This window comes from Pelophylax lessonae (genome assembly GCF_965119305.1).
Source record: "Pelophylax lessonae genome assembly, chromosome: 3".
Taxonomy (NCBI): domain Eukaryota; kingdom Metazoa; phylum Chordata; class Amphibia; order Anura; family Ranidae; genus Pelophylax; species Pelophylax lessonae.
The window spans coordinates 482455404-482471812 of NC_138770.1; the positions used below are offsets into that span (position 1 = coordinate 482455404).

A 16409-nucleotide genomic window follows, 5' to 3' on the forward strand; every position below is an offset into this window, starting at 1 on the left:
TATGTAGACCGCAGGCACAGTGTATGGCAGACACATTACAATGAAATTTGTTGTATAGCAGAGGACCTGGCTGGAGTATGAATGATGATCCCATACCTCTAATGAGTATTGATACTCAGGAGCTGTCATTGGCAGACTGGTGCAGCCATAGGGGGGGCATGTAATTGATATAAACGGTGTGTGGGGTGGGGGTATTTTATCATGCATGGTAAGTCCATCCTATAGCATGACCCCTGCAGGTGTTGCTCATACCGCTCACTATGGATTCGGTGCATTTCCAGCGGAGGAGCTCTCCTCCAGTGCTGCATGGGACCTTCCGCGATGCCCAGATGTGCACCAGACTCAGGGAGCGTCACACAATACACCCTGCGCGCCGCGCGCACATCACAGCCGGAGCCTGGGGAAAGGATGGAGTGCGTGTCTCCCGCGGGCGCCCGATATTGGCACACCGTCCCTAAGATAGGCTCAGGCTGCGCGCTGGCAGTGTCTTGCAAAGTATCCCCCCCGAGACACTTACCTGTATCGGCGGCTTCATTCCGGTCCCCGCATCTCCTCCTTGAGTCCTCAGTCTTCTCGCCTCCTCCTCGGCCAATGGCATGAGGTTTGCCTTTCGGCCAATCAGGAAGCCCGCTTCCTGATTGGCCAGGAGGAGGATCCGTGTGACAATAGTGAATTTTCATTCGCTATTGTCACACAATGGGTGGGGTCCACCCCTTGCTGAAGCCTATTAGAGCTTCTGGCTCTAATCAGGTGATGTTAAAAGATAAAAAACCCCATTGAACTCCATGCGTCCGGTGCCCCGCATGTAGATTAGGGGGCCGGACGCATGGATAGGGGGGGGGGGCACCTGAAAGAGGCACCAGATTAAAACAAGCATACATCACCTTGCTCCTTATCTACGATCTCTAAACCCTACTATACTTCATCAAATACCAGCATTGAGAGGGATGATGGTATAACAATGAGTGGCACAGAGACTTGCACCCAATCTGCTAGCAGTACACCACCGCTTGATTTGAGCAGCAGGCAAATTTCACTACCCCAGTTGCTGAACCGTAGAAAGAAACACTGCCCCAGCTATTCATATTAGGGATGATCGAACTTTTGAAAAGTTTGGTTCGACCAGAACACCCGAATTTCCCGAAAGTTTGGTTCGGATTCCAGAACCCCATTGAAATCAATGGGACCCGGACTTCTGGAATCAAAAAACACAATTTTGAAGCCCTAAAACCCAATAAATGCCCCTAAAAAGTGCCTAGGGTTCTGGGTCATGCCCCAGGGACTATTAATCACACAAAAAAAAGTTCTTAAAAATTGTCGTTTTTGATAGAGAGCCAAATATTGAAAAAATTATTGAAAAAAAAAAAAAAAGAGATTTCTTTGGATTTAGTGTCTGGGGGGTCTAAAAAGTGTACCTGTGAAGTTTCAGCTCTGTAGCATGTCCAGAAACAGAAAAAAAAGATGATTTTTCTTAGAATTTCAGTAGCCCAGGGATGGGGTAACGCTCCTTTCACACCTAGGCGTTTTTGTTTCAGGCGTTTATTGGCCGTTTTTTGGAGGCAGGCATGACATCTGAACTTCTGTATAGGGGTATATGTATATATTTATATATATGTGTGTGTGTGTGTATATATATATATATATGTATATATATATATAAATATATGTGTGTATATATATATATGGAATCAAAAAACACAATTTTGAAGCCCTAAAACCCAATAAATGCCCCTAAAAAGTGCCTAGGGTTCTGGGTCATGCCCAAGGGACTATTAATCATACAAAAAAAGTTCTTAAAAATTGTCGTTTTTGATAGAGATAATGGAAATTTGATATCAAATACTTACCGTAATTTTCCTTTCCTGATGGACTCCATGGCAGCATACGTTCGGGTGGGCCCCGCCTCCTCTCCTACCTCATAGGACCCCACTCCCATAAATCTTTGCTTCCTTTCAGCATCCATGTTCTGTAACTAGACTACTCAGGAATTGGGAGGGGACTCCTGCTGCCATGAAGTCCATCAGGAAAGGAAAATTACGGAAAGTATTTGATATCAATTTTCCGTTTTCCTGACAGACTCCATGGCAGTATACGTTCGGGAAATAACTCGCTATACACTCCCGGGTGGGAAGATGCTGAACAAAGAAAATTTAATTGGCACCGTCAACTGACAAGACTTGAACGCCAAAATTAACAGAGGATAATGCAGCAGGTTCAACACAATAATGGGAAAGAAAGGTGTTGATAGATGACCAAGAGGCTGCCCTGCAGATCACATCAGGAGCGACGTGTTTAGAGACTGCCCAAGACGTAGCAATGCTTCTGGTAGAATGAGCCGTAACCGCCTCCGGAGGAGCCAAGCCCTTTGCTCTATACACCTATTGGATAGCCTGGACAATCCACGCAGCCACTGCTCTAGAAGAGGCAGGCATTCCCCTTTTTTTCCCATGAAGGACAAAAAGAAAATCCGACTGACAGAAGGAGGATATAGACTCCAAATATTGATTCAAAGTATTGCCCACATATAGTGGATGAACTGGAGATCCCTCATTGGTTCTGAAGGTGGGAAGAATTATCTCAGAATTTTCATGGAAGACAGAGGTCACCTTAGGGTTTGACCCTAGCATAGGTATTAGGACCACTCTGTCCTGGAAGAAGGTCAGAAAAGGCTCTTTGCAACCTAGATTGTGTACTTCAGAGACTCTCTTAGAGGAGGTGATAGCTACCAAAAACAGTCTTCAGCGTAAGCTCCTTGATTGACATGGAGGCCACATCCACGGAAGAAAAGAAGTTCAAGACTAATGGGAGATCCCATTTTGGGAATCTCGGATTTCTCTGAGGCCTGAGCCTGACTGCACCCTTAAAAAACTGTTGGACCAGTTGATGTTTTGCCCACGAAATTCCGGTGAAGGCTGAGATGGCCGAAACTTTCACCTAGAGAGAACTGATCGATAGGGAGAGATCCAGACCGGACTGCAAGAAACTCAGGACTTGTTGGATAGTAGGTGTGTCCACTGGACCAGACACCTGGACTTAATGACTCATGAACTTAGCCCAGATCATCTCATAGCCCCTATTGGTGCTACCCCTTCTTGAATTCATGAGAGTAGGAATCACCTCTTCTGGGCATCCGAGGGCCTCCAACCTCCGCCTCTCAACAACAAAGCCTTGAGGTGCAGACGTGCAGGGCATGGATGCATAGTAGGACCCTGTGACAGAAGGTCCGGTCTGAGAGGTAGAGGGATTGGATCCCTGAAGCTGAGAAGGGACAGCAGGGGAAACCAGGGTCTGTTGGGCCAGAAGGGAATTATCGCTATGACTTCTACCTCCTCCATTTTCAGTTTCCGAAGGAATTGGAGAGTTATAGGCACTGGTGGAAAAGCATATGCAGTTTGGAAATTCCATCTGTGCATGAGGGCATCCAATCCAAAGGCTTGAGGATCCCGGAATCTTGCATAGTATTTCCGGAGTTTTTTGTTGCGGGGGCCCGCAAAAAGATCCACTTCTGGAGATATTCCTAGAGACAGAACCCAATTTAACACTTCCTGATGGAGAGACCACTCGTTGTCAAGTTTGTATCTAGACAGAAAGTCTGCTTCCACATTCAGCACTCCCGGAATAAAGACTGCCGAGAGATTGGCCAGATGTTGCTGGGCCCAGGACATGATCAGTTCCATTTCCTGGAGGAGAGACATAGTTACATAGTAGGTGAGGTTGAATAAAGACAATAGTCCATCCATTTCAACCTGTGTAGGTGTGTGTGGCTGTAATCATCTTGATATGGATTGGGACCAGAACAGTCCTCAAATATATATCTGCTCCTTCCTAATGTCGTTTGCGCGCAAAAATGAATCAACCACGCTGACACACAGTTCAGCCAAAAAGTCAATTCTAATTTTAATTGTTCCTCTTTTGTCCTTATAAAGACTGAGGAAAATCCATTACAGGAAATAGTCATATATAATACGTATAAGCTAGCGATTGGAGTATCTATGTATCAAAGATTTTCTTCCAGGATATGACAGCCTTCTCTTTTGAGTGGAGTCTCTCTCTGGAGTCGCCATCTTGCTTCTCCGAAGGGAGGGGTGATCTAAGAAGCATTTTTGAGTAAGGAATAGTATGCAGCGGTAACATATATATACAAATAGAGTATGCATCACAAACTGAGATAGGCATTTCACTTTAACCATCAATGTCAGGATTACATCCATTACAGTTTCCCCCCTTGAAATGTCTATTTGAGTCTGTCCCTATTGATCCTAGCTCATGTGTCCTCATGTGCCTGAGAAATCTTTTGATGCCGCACGTTAGACAGGTGATTACTAATTAATCAACTCCCTTGCCACGGTCTTTGCACATGGGAAGTCAGATGCTCTCCCTATAGAAACATAGAATGTGTCGGCAGATAAGAACCATTTGGCCCATCTAGTCTGCCCAATATATCTGAATCCTATGAATAGTCCCTTGCCCTATCTTATATGAAGGATAGCCTTATGCCTATCCCATGCATGCTTAAACTCCTTTACTGTATTTGCAGCTACCACTTCTGCAGGAAGGTTATTCCATGCATCCACTACTCTCTCAGTAAAGTAATACTTCCTCATATTACTTTTAAACCTTTGCCCCTCTAGTTTAAAACGGTGTCCTCTTGTGGTAGTTTTTCTTCTTTTAAATATGCTCTCCTCCTTTACCGAGTTGATTCCCTTTATGTATTTAAAAGTTTCTATCATATCCCCTCTGTCTCTTCTTTCTTCCAAGCTATACATGTTAAGGTCCTTTAACCTTTCCTGGTAAGTTTTTTCCTGCAATCCATGTACTAGTTTAGTAGCTCTTCTCTGAACTCTCTCTAGAGTATCTATATCCTTCTGGAGATATGGCCTCCAGTACTGTGCACAATACTCCAAGTGAGGTCTCACCAGTGTTCTGTACAGCAGCATAAGCACTTCTCTCTTTCTACTGCTTATACCTCTCCCTATACATCCAATCATTCTGCTGGCATTTCGTGCTGCTCTATTACATTGTCTTCCCACCTTTAAGTCTTCTGAAATAATTACTCCTAAATCCCTTTCCTCAGATACTGAGGTCAGGACTGTGTCAAATATTCTATATTCTGCCCTTGGGTTTTTACGCCCCAGGTGCATTATCTTGCACTTATCCACATTAAATTTCAGTTGCCAGAGTTCTGACCATTCTTCTAGTTTTCCTAAATCCTTTTCCATTTGGCGTTTCCCTCCAGGAACATCAACCCTGTTACATAACTTTGTGTCATCAGCAAAAAGACAAACCTTACCATCGAGGCCTTTTGCAATATCACTTATGAAGATATTAAACAAAATTGGTCCCAGTACAGATCCCTGAGGTACCCCACTGGTAACATGACCTTGTTCTGAATGTTCTCCATTGACTACAACCCTCTGTTGTCTGTCACTCAGCCACTGCCTAATCCACTCAACAATATGGGAGTCCATGCTCAATGACTGTAGTTTATTGATAAGTCTTCTATGTGGGACAGTGTCAAAAGCCTTACTAAAATCTAGATATGCAATGTCTACTGCACCTCCATCGTCTATTATTTTAGTCACCCAGTCAAAAAAATCTATAAGATTTGTTTGACATGATCTCCCTGAAGTAAACCCATGTTGTTTTTCATCTTGCAATCCATGGGATTTAAGATGTTCCACAATCCTATCCTTTAATAGGGTTTCCATTAATTTGCCTACTATTGATGTCAGACTCACTGGTCTATAGTTGCTCGATTCCTCCCTACTACCTTTCATGTGAATGGGCACGACATTTGCCAATTTCCAATCTTCCGGGACGACTCCTGTTACTAATGATTGGTTAAATAAATCTGTTAATGGTTTTGCCAGCTCACCACTAAGCTCTTTTAATAATTTTGGGTGTATCTCATCAGGACCCTGTGACTTATTTGTCTTCACTTTAGACAGCAATCTTAGAATGTCTTCCTCTGTAAAGACACATGCATCAAACGATTCATTAGTCATCCTTTCAAGTGGAGGTCCTTCTCCTTCTTTTTCTTCTGTAAAAACTGAACAGAAGTATTCATTAAGGCAGTCGGCTAGCCCTTTATTCTCTTCTACATACCTTCCGTCCTTTGTTTTTAATTTAGTTATTCCTTGTTTTAATTTCCTTTTTTCATTTATATATCTGAAGAATGTCTTATCCCCCTTTTTCATAGACTGAGCTAGTTTTTCTTCTGCCTGCGCTTTAGAAGTTCTTATAACTTGCTTGGCCTCTTTCTGCCTAATCTTGTAGATTTCCTTATCTTCATTGCTCTGGGTTTTTTTATAATTACAAAATGCTAGCTTTTTATTTTTAATGATTTGGGCCACTTCTGCTGAGTACCACAGTGGTCTCTTCCTTTTTTTGCTTTTACTGACAAGTCTAATGCAATTTTCTGTTGCCTTCAATAATGCACCTTTTAAGTAGTCCCATTTCTCCTGGACTACTTAAAGTCCAGTGTAATCCGTTCCAGTCTGATAAGGACTCATTTATGACTAATTTCATTTTTGAAAAGTCTGTTTTTCTAAAATCTAAAACTTTTGTTTTTGTGTGGTGTGACTCTTTCACAGTTCTTATATTAAACCAAACTGACTGGTGATCACTAGATCCCAAGGTTTCGCCTACAATGACATCATATACCGAATCCCCATTTGTGAATACCAAATCCAAAATGGCCTCCCTCCGAGTTGGCTCCTCAACCACTTGTTGCAGAGACAACCCCAGTAGGGAATTTAGAATATCTGTACTCCTGGTAGAACTTGCTATTTTGGTTTTCCAGTTTATATCTGGAAGATTGAAATCTCCCATAATGATAACTTCTCCTTTGATTGTCATTTTAGCTATTTCTTCAACTAGTAGATCATCTAGTTCTTTAACTTGACCAGGTGGTCTATACATCACACCTACACGGGTTACTGCATGATTAGCAAACTGCAACGTAACCCAAACTGACTCTATGTTGGCCTCACCATGGCCCTATGGATCATGGTGTGGGGTGGGAAGTGTCTGTAATGGGGTACATGGTTCTTCATAGTCTTCATCACATTCCATATCCTGATTTACGAATGTGGGGGTGGTTTGGTCTATTGCCTTTTCCATAAACTTCCTCAAACATGACCACTAAAGCAAGGAGAATGTCATGGTCTTACCTTCTTGCTGTTCTCCTTCGTTTGACATGTGCTGGCGGCCATCTTGGTTTCTGGGTTTCTTGCCACTGGGAGGAGCTGGATGCCTAGCTCATATATATAGGAGGTCTGTGGCTTCAGTTTCTTGCTTGGTCCTCCTGTGTTCACATGCTTCTAAGACTTCTGCTGCTTCTGGTTCCTGATCCTGGCTTCGTCTGACTACCCTGCTGGTTCCTGATCCTGGCTTCGTCTGACTACCCTGCTGGTTCCTGATCCTGGCTTCGTCTGACTACCCTGCTGGTTCCTGATTCCGGCTTCGTCTGACTACCCTTCTGGTTCCTGACCTCTGGCTTCGCAAGGACTCTGCCTCGGTTTCGCCATCCGTTTGGACTTTTGCTTTACAGCTTGATTTTCAATAAAGCCTTCTTATTTTCACTTATCTGTTGTTGTACGTCTGGTTCATGGTTCCGTGACATTAGGACCAAGCCATGAATTCTGACGGTACAGGGCCATCCTCGCTACCCACGCTGGTTGCCAGACTTGATCAGCAGGATCACCTGTTGGGTCGGTTCGCCGTGGCGTTGCAAACCCTGCTTGAACGCACGGCTCATTTCGCTCCCGTTGCCGATGGGTCGTTGTCGCTCCTGGGCCCGCTCCTACTGCCGCTCCGGTTGTTGCGCCAGAGTCTACCCCGACACCTGTTGTTGCGCCTGCGGTGTTTCGGGGTATGACCGGTTCTGCCCCCCTTCCACAGCGCTTTGGGGGAGAGCCAACTCAGTGCCGAGGTTTCCTTAACCAGGTGGGCATTTATTTCGAGTTGCTGCCACATTGTGCCTTTCCTACTGAGAGATCAAAGGTGGGCTTCTTAATTTCGCTGCTCTCGGACAAGGCCTTGGCCTGGGCCAGCCCTTTATGGAAGAACAACAATCCGGTGGTTGCCGAGTTTTCCGGTTTTGTTGCTTCTCTTAGGAGGGTATTCGATGTGCCGGCTCGTGCTGCCTCTGCTGCGAAGCTCCTTATGTCCATCAGACAGGGTTCACGATCCGTAGCTGAATACCGCCCATACGATGCGCCCCCAGTCTTTCAGGAATTCATTAACAATGTTTTCCGTGACCTGTTGCAGCAGTGTGTGGTGGTCTATTTGGATGACATCTTGGTATATTCTGAATCCATGGAGACCCACATTCTGGATGTCAGACGAGTGTTGCAACAGTTACGAGAGAACAAGCTGTTCGGTAAGCTTGAGAAATGCGAATTTCACCGATCCCAGGTAACCTTCTTAGGTTACATCATTTCCGCTGAGGGGTTCTCCATGGTTCCTGAGAAGGTTTCGGCTGTCTTACAGTGGCCCCAGCCCAGTGGTCTTCGCTCCCTGCAGCGCTTTTTGGGCTTCGCCAATTATTATCGGAAGTTCATCAGGGACTTTTCCATGCTAGTCAAGCCTCTCACGGATCTGACCAGGAAGGGCAGTAATTCCCAGGTCTGGCCGCTCGAGGCCATCCGAGCTTTTGAGGCTCTAAAGTCCGCCTTTGTGTCGGCTCCGATTCTGTCGCATCCCAACCCTGGGTTGCCCTTTGTCCTCGAGGTGGACGCGTCTGAGACGGGAGTAGGCGCCCTTCTGTCTCAGCGTAGAACACCAGAGGGTCCTCTGCTTCCTTGTGGGTTTTACTCCCGGAAACTGTCTTCCGCGGAGTGCAACTATCAGATTGGTGACAGGGAGTTATTGGCCATCGTGCAGGCCCTTAAAGAATGGAGGCACTTGCTCGAGGGTTCGGTGGTTCCGGTCCTCATCCTGACGGACCACAAGAATCTGACCTACCTTTCTGAGGCCAAGAGATTGACACCACGTCAGGCCAGATGGGCTCTGTTCTTGTCACGTTTTAATTACGTGGTCTCCTACCTACCCGGTTCCAAGAACATCAGGGCGGATGCCTTATCACGGCAGTACTCCGACCTGTCCAGGGACGAGTCGATTCCGACTTCGGTCATACCTCCGAATCAGATCCTGGCCGCCATTCGCACCAGCCTGACCTCTCCCCTGGGTGAGCAGATTTTGGCGGCTCAATCTGGTGCTCCCTCTGGGAGACCCAACGGCAGATGTTTTGTGCCTGAGGAGTTGCGCACTCGGTTGTTGCGAACCTACCATAACTCCAAGACATCCTGGAGAGAGTCAGCTGTCCTGGGATGTTTCACGTCTGTTCTGGTGGCCTTCCCTACGTTCCGACATCGCCGCATATGTAACGGCATGCTCCGTTTGTGCCCAGAGTAAGTCCCCTCGGCACCTTCCGTTGGGCCTTCTGCAACCCATAGCCACCGGGGAGCGCCCATGGTCACACCTGGGGATGGATTTCATTGTGGACCTCCCTGCATCCCGAGGCCATACGGTCATTCTCATGATTGTGGATCGATTTTCCAAAATGTGCCACTGTGTTCCTCTCAAGAGGTTACCCTCTGCACAGGAGTTGGCCACGATTTTTGCCAGGGAGGTCTTCCAGTTGCACGGTTTGCCCAAGGAGATTGTGTCGGATCGGGGGAGTCAGTTTGTGTCCAGGTTCTGGCGCGCCTTTTGCTCCCAGTTGGGGATTCATCTCTCCTTCTCCTCGGCCTACCACCCTCAGTCCAATGGGGCCGCAGAACGATCCAATCAGGCCTTGGAGCAATTCCTTCGTTGCTATGTCTCCGATCACCAAGACAATTGGGTTGACCTCCTGCCTTGGGCTGAGTTTGCCAGGAACACGGCGGTGAACTCTTCCTCTGGGACGTCTCCCTTCATGGCCAATTATGGGTTCCAACCTGCCGTGTTACCGGAGGTATTCTCTCCCCAGGATATTCCGGCTGTGGAGGATCACCTTTCCGTCCTACGTGCTTCTTGGGTACAGATCCAGAAGTCCCTTGAGGTCTCTGCGCAGCGCCAGAGACTCCAGGCTGATCGCAGACGAGCGCCTGCTCCTTCCTACCAGGCCGGAGACCGTGTATGGTTGTCCACCCGCAACCTCAACCTTCGAGTGCCCACTCCCAAGCTGGCGCCTCGCTTTGTTGGTCCCTTCCGAGTGCTTCGCAGGGTAAACCCGGTAGCCTATGCCCTTGCGCTTCCTCCTGGCATGCGGATCTCCAACGTGTTTCATGTCTCCCTGTTGAAGCCACTGGTGTGTAATCGTTTCACTTCCTCGGTTCCTCGGCCTCGTCCGGTCCAAGTGGGCAATTGTGAGGAGTATGAGGTGAGCAATATCCTGGACTCACGCCTGGTCCGCGGTCGGCTGCAGTTTTTGGTTCATTGGCGTGGTTATGGTCCAGAGGAGCGTTCCTGGGTTCCCTCCGCAGATGTCCATGCTCCTGCCTTGCTCCGAGCCTTCCACGCACGCTTCCCTCAGAAACCGTTCTTTACTCCGCGGAGGAGGGGCCCTTGAGGGGGAGGTACTGTCATGGTCTTACCTTCTTGCTGTTCTCCTTCGTTTGACATGTGCTGGCGGCCATCTTGGTTTCTGGGTTTCTTGTAGCCTCCCACCCTGCGGCTCCTCCTTCCCACTGGGAGGAGCTGGATGCCTAGCTCATATATATAGGAGGTCTGTGGCTTCAGTTCCTTGCTTGGTCCTCCTGTGTTCACATGCTTCTAAGACTGCTGCTGCTTCTGGTTCCTGATCCTGGCTTCGTCTGACTACCCTGCTGGTTCCTGATCCTGGCTTCGTCTGACTACCCTGCTGGTTCCTGATCCTGGCTTCGTCTGACTACCCTGCTGGTTCCTGATTCCGGCTTCGTCTGACTACCCTTCTGGTTCCTGACCTCTGGCTTCGCAAGGACTCGGCCTCGGTTTCGCCATCCGTTTGGACTTTTGCTTTACAGCTTGATTTTCAATAAAGCCTTCTTATTTTCACTTATCTGTTGTTGTACGTCTGGTTCATGGTTCCGTGACAGAGAATTAGGATGATCAACACAGTCATTCCTATCTGTGCCAGAACTTTCTGCCACCCACTCATCCAATTAAAATATTGATCCCATGGGTCTGTGACCCCTGAATTTTTCTTTAGTTCAACTGATAGGTTCTCTAATTTCTTAAGTGCTAATGTGACCTTACCATTTGGACCGGTGTTGTCTGGGATAAAGGTAGAACAGGTACTGGTCTTATCTATCATGGTACAGACTCCCCCTTTCTCTGCTAACATCATATACAGAGTCATCTGATTTTGGAAGGTCATTTGGGAAGTGGCTTCTAGTTGTTCAGCTATCCCCTGGAATGCATCCTTGGTGTAGTTAACAAACCTTTGTTGGTTATAATATATATAGTTTATCCAGTCCACATTCTTATTAACCGTTATTATGGGGATTAAAGATTCAAAACCGGCCTTAACCTGGTCTCGGGCCTTGTATTCATCGGGGACCCCCCTCGGAACTCCGATGGCATCTATGTACACATGAGGATCAAAGCTTCCAGGGAGAACTTCCGGCTTCATCCTCTTACCCGGAGTCGGGTTGGTGTGTGTGTCATAAATACTTTCTGTCAGAATGTGCAGAGGCATGATGGCCTTCGCCAAGGCACACTCTCCTCTCCATTCCCCCTCTAACCTGGTTCTTATGTGCATGTCTCCACACACCCAGTACACATCTCCTAGGGATTGGCTTTGGTTTTGTACCATATTAGCTGGAATACGACTGTAAGAGGCACAGTAACCTTTTGGAAAATTACCTAAGTTCCTACCTTTCCCTGCATAATTGGCATGACAGGTATAATTCCCAGGGTAGATTGTAATAGTTTCTTTAGATCTTGGGGCCCTGGTATTGATAGGATATTCCACCTTCCATTTCTCACAAGCTGAGTAATCAGTGGATGTGTTGGTGAAGAGGCTTAGAAAACACTCTTCAGCTTTTTCAGGTATGTTCAGCGGGACTGTACCTAAATGCGGTCTGGCACTGCCACAGACGTAGCAGTTGGTCCTATTGTGCTTATTAGCACTATATGTCATCCACTCCAGCCAAAAGTTGATCTCCGAAAAACCTGTCTCGGCTGCCATTGTATCTTCAAAGGTGGGATCTGCTATTGCAATCATGTCTCCCAAAGTCTGTACATGAGGATTCGATGGGAGCCATTCATTGTTGTCATACATATCTTCTAATCGGAAAGACCCTCTATGACCCTTGTAACCTCCTCCAAACCACCATCCCAACACGTACTCACCCCGATCAGAGGGACTCGGGTTCCGTATGTTTAGAACAAGTGTCATACTAGGCCCTGGCTTGTGGAGGGTGAGACGGGTCAACAAGGGCTCTCCTAGGCTATCCTTGCTATCATAGGCTGGTTGAGGTTGATATCCCCAGGGAGTCCCTGTGTTCCAAGCTGCTGCTCCCCAGTAGTCACAGTTTTTTTTCCCATGACCCCTTGGTGACACAGATATACCCTTCTCCATGTCCTTTCTCATACCATTCCCATCTGCTACTACGTTCGGGACATGGGAGTACCTTACATGCATGGAAGTTATACCAGAAAGTGACTTCTCCATTTTTTCTCAGTAATGGCTGCATGTTGTGCTCTGGTTGTACCCAACAGAAAAAGGATATACAAGATCATGATCTGTCCTCGTCCATGTCCTCAGGTACGGGGACTCTCTTGCAGTGGGAGGCGTGTATCCAGGTGTTCTTCCCAGCCACTTTCACTGATGTGGCAGTTATCAGGAGAACTTGGAAGGGACCATCATATCTGGGTTCAAGAGGGGTTTTTCGTACAAATCTCTTTATCAACACCCAGTCACCGGGAACCAGCTTGTGTGTTCCTGTATCTAGTTCAGGATCTGGAATGGAAGAAAATACTTTCGCATGGATACGGGTTAATCCACGAGATAAAGCAGTTACATAATCAGCCAATACATCAGATTGAAGTTGTAACTGTTGTGGAAAGTAACACCCTAGTCTAGGGGCCGAGCCAAACAGTATCTCATAGGGTGATAGACCATGGTTTCCTGAGGGAGTGTACCTGACACTAAACAAAGCAATAGGTAGACTGTCTGGCCAGCTCATCCCTGTTTCCTGGGACATTTTTAACATCCTAGACTTTATTGTACCATTTAATCTCTCTACCTTCTCACTGCTTTGAGGGATGTATGGGGTGTGGAAGGCTAGAGTAACCCCTAAAGCTGTCCATATCTCTTTGGTTACTGAGGCCGTGAAAGCCGGCCCTTGATCACTCTCTATAACCTCCGGGACTCCATATCTGCACACCACTTCTGCTAGGAGCTTTTTAGCTGTGGTCTTCGCCGTCATATTGGTGACAGGGAAAGCTTCCGGCCAGGAAGAGTACATATCTATGCAGGGGCGGACTGAGAACCCTCAGGGCCCCCGGGCAAAATAAATCAAGGGGGCCCCACCCTTGCCCCGCCTCCAGACACACCCTTGCCCCGCCTCCAGACACACCCACATCCCGCCTCCAGACACACCCTACACAATCTTTCGACACAAGGAACAAAAGTGCAATAATTTATAAACAAGTGCAATATAAATAACGAATGTAAAAAACAAACTGTGCAAAATAAATCACAAACCAAGACCAGTGCATTACAAAATCATAAATAAACAAAACCAGAGCATTACAAATCACAAGCAGACAAAACCATAGCATTACAATGGTAAATTGACAGGTCTAGGTGGGGTAGGGTTGCCACCTCATCCCTTTAATCCAGGACACATGAATTACACAGGTTCTGAGGCTGATATAATGCATATAAGGGTCCTTTCACGCGGTCTGCCTCCGTCGACGGAGTCTGTGCTGCTCAGCGGGGGATCGATCCGCCGATCCCCGCTGAGCAGGCAGGTGACAGCTCCGTCTCCGCTCTGTGTGCGGAAAGGGGGGTGTCAGAGCCCCGCTGCTCTCTATGGGGAATCAGACAGAAAATGTCATGTCCTTCTTCATACATGTATGAAGAAGGACATGACATTTTATTATGACAGAACACAGCTAGTTATTAAAAAACACATTGCAACAATTTACACACACTAATGCACATACCTTTTCTACTTATATTGCACACTATGCTGGTCTCTGTGGTATGCCGGGCTCTGTGGTATGCCGGGCTCTGTGGTATGCCAGGCTCTGTGGTGCCGGTCTCTGTGGTATGCTGGGCTCTGTGGTATGCTGGGCTCTGTGGTGCCGGTCTCTGTGGTATGCTGGGCTCTGTGGTGCTGGGCTCTGTGGTGCCGGTCTCTGTGGTATGCTAGGCTCTGTGGTGCCGGTCTCTGTGGTATGCTGGGCTCTGTGGTGCCAGTCCCTGTGGTATGCTGGGCTCTGTGGTGCTGGGCTCTGTGGTGCCGGTCTCTGTGGTATGCTGGGCTCTGTGGTGCCGGTCTCTGTGGTATGCTGGACTCTGTGGTGCCAGTCTCTGTGGTATGCTGGGCTCTGTGGTATGCCGGTCTCTGTGGTATGCCGGTCTCTGTGGTATGCCGGGCTCTGTGGTATGCCGGGCTCTGTGGTATGCTGGGCTCTGTGGTGCCAGTCTCTGTGGTATGCTGGACTCTGTGGTATGCTGGGCTCTGTGGTGCCAGGCTCTGTGACCACAACATACAGGGGTATACAATGTACGGTTAAAAGCAAACACACACACACACATCATAGGTTGAACTGGATGGACTGTTGTCTTTTTTCAACCTCACTAACTACGTAACTATGTAACTATGTAACTATGCTGGGCTCTGTGGTATGCTGGGCTCTGTGGTGCCGGTCTCTGTGGTATGCTGGGCTCTGTGGTGCCGGTCTCTGTGGTATGCTGGGCTCTGTGGTGCCAGTCTCTGTGGTATGCTGGGCTCTGTGATGCCGGTCTCTGTGGTATGCCGGTCTCTGTGGTATGCTGGTCTCTGTGGTATGCCAGTCTCTGTGGTATGCCGGTCTCTGTGGATATCCCGACAGGGCTGAGGGCGGCAGTGTCAAAGCTCAGCTGTCAAGACTGTTAGAATGGAGCCCCTATTTCCTCCGTAGATCCGGCTCACAGGCAGAATGATATGAAGTGCACTTCACCTGTGAGAGGAGGAGTCATACAGAGAAAGCACACGGCTGCAGTAGAGAGCAGAGCCGCGTGCTTCCTCTGTATGGCTCCTCCTCCCACAGGTGGAGTGCATTTGATATCATTCTGCCTGTGAGCCTGTACTATGTGGGAAACAGCGACTCCGCTCTCAGTCATGACAGCTGAGCTCGCCTCTGACACTGCAGTCCTCAGCCCTGCTGGGATATCACGGACACCCACGAGTGCAGGGCGAAATGCAACTTGCAGGAGACTTGAGATAAAAACAAAAATAGAGGCGCCTCTAAATGTAGACTGTAAATAAAATTTATTCGATCAAAAGGAATGCACTCACATCTGTAAGCATATTCACACAATAAAAACCCATTCCGATGTTCGAGATGAGTGGGGTGATGGACGTTATCCCCGATCTGTAGAGCTGTTCCGCTGGCGTGAAGACCTCTTAGATGTAGACCGACAGTGCAGCAGAGCCTAGGTATGCTGACACTGGAAAGGAAGAGGTTTGCTGTACGTCAGTGAAAACAAGGCTCGGTACAGCGTCGGATGTTGATGACGTCATGGAGGTGCGACGCGTTTCCGAGCGTGCGTACTGCCGGGGGGAGGCGGCAGTTGCGCTCCTTCTTCAAAGCAAGGGAAAAGGACTGACACAACAAAGAAGTCCATTTTAAAGGCCGATGTACAGGGGAGGGAACATCCAGATGACACGGCAAACAGCATGAGAATAATAAATTGCATTACATCAATATGTTTGCTTCAAAACATAATGGTGATAATAAGGAACCATTTAAACATAACTAATTATACTTACTGATCAATGATAGTCCATAGCCATAATGAATAATAATAAAATAATTAAATGTAGATATAGAAGATACATATAGTAGCAAGCTATGGCTATGTATTAGGAAATTTCAAAGAAATATATTATCTATCCATTATATCAATCGGAGCAATAAATAAAAACATAAAAAAATATATAAAAAATTAATTAATTATAAATAAAATTAAAAAATGGAATATCACGGACACCCACGAGTGCAGGGCGAAATGCAACTTGCAGGAGACTTGAGGTGTCTGTGGTAGGCAGTAGAGAATTTTCAGGTCTGGGGGTGGTGGGGTCGGGTCACATATGCAGATTTCTGCAGACACCTATAAGTGATATTCGCAGTATGACACAGCGGGGAATTTGGGGGAGATCACATATTGGCGGGGTGTCAGTGGTGGTGTGGGGGGGGGGGGTATGACACAGCGGTGAATTTGGGGG

At 47.3% G+C, this 16409-nt stretch overlaps 1 pseudogene across 1 annotated transcript; it reads right to left on the reverse strand.

Annotated features, from left to right (window-relative positions):
* Positions 1 to 11715: 11715 nt before the first annotated feature.
* LOC309550596 lies at positions 11716 to 12708 on the reverse strand (annotated as a pseudogene). Its single transcript has one exon. The product of its transcript is annotated as an uncharacterized misc_RNA (transcript).
* Positions 12709 to 16409: the final 3701 nt, after the last annotated feature.